Here is a 5,789-nt window from a genome sequence, read left to right on the forward strand (position 1 = left end):
ATAGGGCCCAACATCGTCCGGGTTAGGGGAGCGTTTGGCCAGGGGAGCTTTACTTGGCTTGTCGCGCTCTAGCGACTCCTTGTGGTAGGCCTGGCGCCTGCAGGCTGACTAGAGTCATCAGTTGAATGGTATTTCCTCTGACACATTGGTGCGGCTGGCATAGGGTTAAGCAGGCGGGTGTTAAGAAGTGCGGTTTGGGAAGGACGCATGACTCGACCTTCGCATCTCCCGAGGGAGTTGCAGCGTAATTGTATATCACGAAATTGGGGAGAAAAGGGGGTCAAAAATAAATAAAAATGACAAAAAAGTAAGTCAGATCCGATAGGGTTGTCACTCGTACACAAACCTAGCAGTTGTTAGCTACAGTCTGTATTTTCCCATCCATGTCTGGTCTGAAGTTACCTGAAAGACAATAGGGTAAAAAAATATTACCATTAACTTTATTGTGCCTGGATGTTCAAATGTATCACTGATTCATTATGCTAATTGTAATTCAGAAGTCAGATCCGACAGGGTTGTCAATCTTACAGGAATCAGGTTTGGGATAGGTTCATCTTAATACTCTTGCAACGAGTTTGCACAAAACTAGCAGATACTTACAGTTAGCTACAAGATGTACTTTTTCATTGCATCTGGTTGCAGTTCCCTGAAAGACAGTAAGCAAAATATTAACATGAAGTTTGTGCATGCATGTTCAAATGTATCATGATCAATTATGCTAATTGTATTTCAGAAGTCAGATCCGACAGGGTTGTCAATCTCTACAGGAATCATGTTCGGGATAGGTTCATCCTTAATACAATCTTGCAACGAGTTTGCCAAACTAGCAGATACTTACAGTTGTTAGCTACAGTCTGTATTTTTCCCATCCATGTCTGGTCTGAAGTTACCTGAAAGACATAGGGTAAAAAATATTACCATTAACTTTATTGTGCCTGGATGTTCAAATGTATCATGATCAATTATGCTAATTGTAATTCAGAAGTCAGATCGACAGGTTTGTCAATCTTACAGGAATCAGGTTCGGGTAGGTTCTCCTTAATCAAATCTTTGCAAAAAACTAGAGTAGACAACAGATCTTACAGGCGTTACAGGAAGCCATGTTCTGGTGGAGGATTCCATTTCTGGTCTGCATATCTGACAAACGGTAAGATGAACAGTTTCACATTAAACCCTGGTGCATGTTCAACTGTGGCATCAGAAATCTGCTAATTGTATTTCAGAAGTCAGATCCGACAGGGTTGTCAATCTTACAGGAATCATGTTCGGGATAGTCATCCTTAATACAATCTTGCAACGAGTTTGCACAAAACTAGCAGATACTTACAGTTGTTAGCTACAGTCTGTATTTTTCCCATCCATTCTGGTCTGCAGTTCCCTGAAAGACGGTACAGTAAAAATATTAACATTAACTTTCTTGTGCGTGCATGTTCATATGTATAGTGCAATTGTTAAGTATTCAGACCCAGTGACTTTTTCTACATTTGGTTACATTCCAGCCTAATTCTATAATGCATAAAATAAAACAAATCCTCATCTACACACAATACCCCATAATGACAAAGCAAAAACAGGTTTTATTTTTTTGTAAAAAATTAAAACACCCTGAAATATCACATTTACATAAGTAATCCAACCCGTACTCAGTTTTTTATTTTTATTTTATTTCACCTTTATTCAACCAGGTAGGCTAGTTGAGAACAAGTTCTCATTTACAACTGCGACCTGGCCAAGATAAAGCAAAGCAGTGCTACACAAACAACAACACAGAATTACACATGGAATAAACAAACATAGTCAATAATACAATAGAAAAAGTCTATATACAGTGTGTGCAAATGTGGTAGGATAAGGGAGGTAGGCAATAAATAGGCCGTAGTGGCGAAATAATTACAATATAGCAATTAAACACTGAAGTGATAGATGTGCAGAAGATGAATGTGCAAGTAGAGATACTGGGGTGCAAAGGAGCAAAATAAATAAATGAATAACATTATGGGGATGAGGTAGCTTGGATTGGCTATTTACAGATGGGCTATGTACAGGTGCAGTGATCTGTGAGCTGCTCTGACAGCTGGTGATTAAAGTTAGTGAGGGAGATACGAGTCTCCAGCTTCAGTGATTTTTGCATTTAATTACAGTCATTGGCAGCAGAGAACTGGAAGGAAAGGCAGCCAAAGGAGGAATTGGCTTTGGGGATGACCAGTGAAATATACCTGCTGGAGCACGTGCTATGGGTGGGTGCTGCTATGGTGACCAGTGAGCTGAGATAAGGCGGAGCTATACCTAGCAAAGACTTTTAAATGAACTGGAGCCAGTGGGTTTGGCAACGAATATGTAGCGAGGACCAGCCAACGAGAGCATACAGGTCGCAGTGGTGGGTAGTATATGGGGCTTTGGTGACAAAACAGATGATACTGTGATAGACTGCATCCAATTTGCTGAGTAGAGTGTTGGAGGCTAATTTGTAAATGACATTGCTGAAGTCAAGGATCGGTAGGATAGTCAGTTTTACGAGGGTATGTTTGGCAGCATGAGTGAACGATGCTTTGTTGCGAAATAGGGAGCCGATTCTAGATTTAATTTTGGATTGAAGATGCTTAATGTGAGTCTGGAAGGAGAGTTTACAGTCTAGCCAGACACCTAGGTATTTGTAGATGTCCACATATTCTAATTCAGAACTGTCCAGAGTAGTGATGCTGGACGGGCGGGCAGATGCTGGTAGCGATCGGTTGAAGAACATGCATTTAGTTTTACTTGCATTTAAGAGCAGTTGGAGGCCACGGAAGGAGAGTTGTATGGCATTGAAGCTCGTCTGGAGGTTAGGTAACACAGTGTTCAAAGAAGGGCCAGAAGTATACAGAATGGTGTCGTCTGCGTAGAGGTGGATCAGAGAATCACCAGCGGCAAGAGACATCATTGATGTATACAGAGAAGAGAGTCGGCCCGAGAATTGAACCCTGTGGTACCCCCATAGAGAGACTGCCAGAGGTCCGGACAACAGGCCCTCCGATTTGACACACTGAACTCTGTCTGTTGGTGAACCAGGCGAGGCAGTCATTTGAGAAACCAAGGCTGTTGAGTCTTCCGATAAGAATGTGTTGATTGACTGAGTCGAAAGCCTTGGCCAGGTCGATGAATACAGCTGCACAGTATTGTACTTTGTTGAAGTACCTTTGGCAGAAATTACAGCCTTGAGTCTTCTTGGGTATGATGCTACAAGCTTGGCACCTGTATTTGGAGAGTTTTCCCATTCTTCTCTGCAGATCATCTCAAGCTCTGTCAGGTCGGATGGGGAGTGTCGCTGCACAGCTAGCTCCTGAGCGCTCTGAAGCAGGTTGTCATCAAGTATCTCTCTGTACTTTGCTCCGTTCATCTTTCCCTTGATCCTGACTAGTCTCCCAGTCCCTGCCGCTGAAAAGCTTCCCCACAGCATGTTGCTGCCACCACAATGCTTCACCGCAGGGATGATGCCAGGTTTCCTCCAGACATGACGCTTGGCATTCATGCCAAAGAGTTCAATCTTGGTTTCATCAGACCAAAGAATCTTGTTTCTTATGGTCTGATAGTCCTTTAGGTGCCTTTTGGCAAACTCCAAGCGGGCTGTCATGTGCCTTTTACTGACGAGTGGCTTCCGCCTGGCCACTCTACCATAAAGGCCTGATTGGTGGAGTGCTACAGAGAAGCTTGTCCTTCTGGAAGGTTCTCCCATATCTCCAGAGGAACTCTGGAGCTCTGTCAGAGTGACCATAAGGTTCTTGGTCACCTCCCTGACCAAGGCCATTCTCCCCCGATTGCTCAGTTTGGCCGGGCAGCCAGCTCGAGGAAGAGTCTCGGCGGTTTCAAACCGCTTCCATTTAAGATTGATGGAGGCCACTGTGTTCTTGGGGACCTTCAATGCTGCAGAAATGTTTTGGTACCCTTCCCCAGATCTGTGCCTCGACAGAATCCTGTCTTCGAGCTCCACAGACAATTCTTCCAACCTCATGGCTTGTTTTTACTCTGACATGCACTGTCAACTGTGGGACATTATACAGATGTGTGCCTTTCCAAATCATGTAGAAACATCAAGGATGATCAATGGAAACAGGATGCACCTGAGCTCAATTTCGAGTCTCATAGCAAAGGGTCTGAATACTTATGTAAACAAGTTAGTTTTTAAAATTATTAATACATTTGCAAAAAACCTGTTCTTGCTTTGTCATTATGGGGTATTGTGTGTAGATTGAGTTTTATTCATTTTTAAATCCATTTTAGAATAACGGGGGGAAAAGGAAGGGGTCTGAACACTTTCCGGGAATGCACTGTACGTAATTGTAATGCATATATAAATGCAATTAGTAATAATATTAGCTAGCAACAATATATAAATACTCTATTTTCATATTTTACAAACTGAAGGTTGACAATGTTTTTAAAAAGACAGGTAAAAAATATTTAAAAAATAATCAATTGAAAGTTAAGTAAACTAATGTACAATATTCATTCTTATTACAGGTATTTTTCAACCATTTCAAAATTATGCCAAAGTTAGAATACCTTTAATTGTTTAAATCTTGTATTCATTAGTAGTGTTATTTCCACAGTGGTATTGCTTTCCACCCTCTTATGCTTCATTCAACGCAGTTAGGTCAGTATTTTAAAATCATAATTTAACACCATCAAATGTCATGCATATTTTTGTGCTAACGTGGAGATAGAAGGGTTCGACTAAAAATAATGTTGTCAAAATTCTATTGTTATTCTTGTTTGGAAAAATAGGGTGCAAATAAAGCACTGGTTCTGAAAATAACATATTTCACTCAATAATCATTGTTTTATATTGACTTAAATAAACATAACATAAACATAACTGTATATGATAAGAGTTAGCTAAATTTGAGGTCTTAGACATTTGCAGATAGTATTGTCTCTAATAGGGAGGAAATACCTCAAGGTCCATGTTTGAACAATCTGCCTATAAATATTAGGATTCATGTGCTTGACCAATGTTTTTCTTAAAGTCAAACGTGTCCTTTTTGTGATAGAATACTAAGAAAATAAAACAAATACTGTATACATTTTTACCAAAAGGCACTGGGTAGTAGGAATGCCCATTGACCACAAATTATTATATTTACACAAAAATAAATGTTTGACTCATATCGATGCCACACATAGGCCGTTATCAAAACTTAAAGTTGCTTTTAGGAGCAGTCGCTCTTTTTTAATACAATCTTCAACAAAACTAGCAGCTGTTAAAATAGAGTATATTCTTACAGGTTGTCTTGTTTTTGCATACAGACTTTAATGTTATGCCACACTATTTCACAAAACTAGCAGCAGTTAAATTGACTTACAGGAGTTGCATTTTTTTCCATGTCTGCAGTCCCCTGAAAGACATTAAGACAAGAATAGCCTGTTAACATGTACATTTATTGTGCATGTTCAAATATAGCATAGGCAGCTAATGTAATGTAAATTGTATTTCAGTAGTCAGATACGAGTGTTGTCGAATTTCAGAAGTCAGATTCGTCAGTAGCAGCAGTTAATTCATACAGCCGTTAGTTTTTCCTTCTAGCTAATGTTTCTGGGTTGCAAAAGGTGCTTGGAAAGCAAGCAAACTTCGCTAACACGTGGTGCTCTACTTTGGCTTAATATTATTTCACATATCATTTTTAAAAGTGACGATTGGACGGACAACTAATGTCAATAGCTATCTGTCGCTAGGTTATAACTGCAGATGTATTGCTAATAGTCTTACTTCCAGTGAACTTCGCCAGCACACTAACTGAGTTAACAAGTTGGAC

At 40.2% G+C, this 5,789-nt stretch overlaps 2 non-coding genes across 2 annotated transcripts; both read right to left on the reverse strand.

Moving 5' to 3' along the window:
* Window positions 1–490: 490 nt before the first annotated feature.
* LOC111954681 (small nucleolar RNA SNORD50) lies at window positions 491–562 on the reverse strand. The gene has a single exon (XR_002876021.1). It is a non-coding gene; the product is annotated as a small nucleolar RNA SNORD50 (small nucleolar RNA).
* A 164-nt stretch (window positions 563–726) lies between these two features.
* On the reverse strand, window positions 727–799 carry LOC111954680 (small nucleolar RNA SNORD50). Its single transcript, XR_002876020.1, has one exon. It is a non-coding gene; the product is annotated as a small nucleolar RNA SNORD50 (small nucleolar RNA).
* Window positions 800–5,789: the final 4,990 nt, after the last annotated feature.

The sequence above is a fragment of the Salvelinus sp. IW2-2015 genome, linkage group LG28 (genome assembly GCF_002910315.2).
Source record: "Salvelinus sp. IW2-2015 linkage group LG28, ASM291031v2, whole genome shotgun sequence".
Classification (NCBI taxonomy): Eukaryota; Metazoa; Chordata; class Actinopteri; order Salmoniformes; family Salmonidae; genus Salvelinus; species Salvelinus sp. IW2-2015.